Below are 2,152 nucleotides of genomic sequence, written 5' to 3' on the forward strand. Positions count from 1 at the left end.
ATTCCAACCTAAGACTTATGGTCAATGGTCTTTTGTGGCACCACAAATTCTTAAATCTAGTTGTTACTTCAATACTCTTATATGGCTTCTCTATAAGCATTCAATTCTATTCAAAAATTTATGAAGTATCATAAAGAAAGCTGGTACTCTTCTCAAATCACTTGTATTATAACATGAAGTGATAAAAATTTATAATATAATGTAAATATATATGATATAATTTGATATATCATATAAATTATATACTAGCAATATGGTAGATGATCTACTACATCATATATAATATATAGAGGAGCAACTGATATGGTGAGTGAAGAAATGGATAACATAGAAGAAAGTATTTTTCTATGCCATTAGAAACAGTCACACAAAGTATAAAAAGGAAATTTAAGAAGAGGGGGGAAAGAAGACTCTTTGCCAGTTTTTACCAAACTGAATTATACCTTCATCTAATCCTCAAAAACAATGATGATGATGATGATGATGACAAAATAATTAAGTCATGATGATGATGATGGTGAAGATGATGATGATGATTTTAACAGTTATGGTGATAGTAATGATTCTTTTTTTCCCCTTAGGACAAGTTTAATAGAGCTACAAAAAATCAGATGGGCTTGAACCCAAAGGGCTCACTATGGTACAAACATTGTTTACATAGCACTTGGTCATTAAGAGTGAGAAGAGAAGCCTGGCAGGCCCAAGGGAGGCTATGACAGCTGGCTGCTGCACTGAGGAAAAGAGGAATGATCTGAAGGAATCTCACCCCAAGAGCACAGGAAAAGCCCAGCTACTCCACCGTGTGGGCTCCCTCTACACAGGCCTTCCAGTGAAAACGTGGGGAAGAGCAAACCTGTTCTTGACCTGCAGATGGCAGCTCAGGGGTTTACACAGTTTTCCCCCCCAGCTGGGACGGGGGAACATCCAGGTTGCAGAGGACAGCTCACTTCTGGTTAGAGAAGTATTCTTTGCTCCCCTGAACATCAGGCTTGATAGTGTCACTCCCAGGTTTCCAGCCAGCAGGGCACATTTCACTATGCTTGTCTGTGAACTGGAAAGCCTGGACAAGTCGCACGGTCTTGTCTACAGATCAGCCCACAGGAAGATCATTAATAATAATCTGGCAAAGCATCCCTTTGTCATCAATGATGAAGAGACCCCTGAATGAAATGCCTTCGTCTGCCTTTAAGATCCCATAATCCTGAGCAATGGTGGGCTTGGGGTCAGACAACAAAGGGATATTTACAAGTCCCAGGCCACCATTCTTCTTGACAGCATGGACCCAGGCCAGGTGACAAAAGTGTGAGTCCACTGAAGCACCATTCACTTGGCAATTGAGTTTCTTAAATTCTTCAGCTCAATCACTGAAGACAATAATCTCTGTAGGGCACACAAAGGTGAAGTCTAAGGGGTAGAAGAACAACACAACACATTTCCCTTTGTAGTCTGAAAGACTGACTTATTTGAACTAGAGGCATAACAGCTGTGACTGGGAAATCAAGATCTGGGAAACCAATTTTAGCATCTCCTGTTGCCATGCTGACTATAACTGCTAGAATCCAAAGACAAGGTGAGGAGGGCAACGCGCATGTGCGGATGAGCTGTAGAAGGCCAATAGTGATGATTCTTAAGATAAAAAATTACTATTTCTTGTCTGAATTTAATATTTGTTTTCAAATAACTTCAGTGGGATTATAAAAAGGTAAGGGGAATGCTATTTTAATAATATATTTATTAATATTGCAATGAAATTTTTTTCTAATATAAACATAAACTTTAGTTTACTTGCCCACTGTATCAAAATTAGGTATTGTAAGGTGTTCCTAATAATACTGTAATTTCTATTTCCCTCTCTTGTTTATCACAATGAATGATTCCCACACCAGAAAAGTTATTTTTTTCTTTCTCCGTAGAATGACAAGAAAATTTCTTCCAAAGCTGGTCTCTTTTCATTGCAACCTTACACCAGGGATTACTGGAGAAAGAACTTATCACTGGAAGAAAGTCATGCAGTTTGTTGTCCTTTTTGTCCATTTGATGAGTCACTCCAAAGAGGCCAATGGAAATACTACTCCCTAAATTCAATTTAGGGTACATAAGCAGGTGGATAAGTTTCTCTGTTTTCTCCTTTACCTTAGTCTTAGAGGATAGT

The 2,152-nt window shown here is 38.4% G+C and overlaps 1 pseudogene; it reads right to left on the reverse strand.

Annotated features, from left to right (window-relative positions):
• Window positions 1-943: 943 nt before the first annotated feature.
• LOC141518112 (peroxiredoxin-1 pseudogene) lies at window positions 944-1,538 on the reverse strand (annotated as a pseudogene).
• Between the last annotated feature and the right edge of the window lie 614 nt (window positions 1,539-2,152).

Source organism: Macrotis lagotis, chromosome 1 (genome assembly GCF_037893015.1).
Source record: "Macrotis lagotis isolate mMagLag1 chromosome 1, bilby.v1.9.chrom.fasta, whole genome shotgun sequence".
Classification (NCBI taxonomy): domain Eukaryota; kingdom Metazoa; phylum Chordata; class Mammalia; order Peramelemorphia; family Peramelidae; genus Macrotis; species Macrotis lagotis.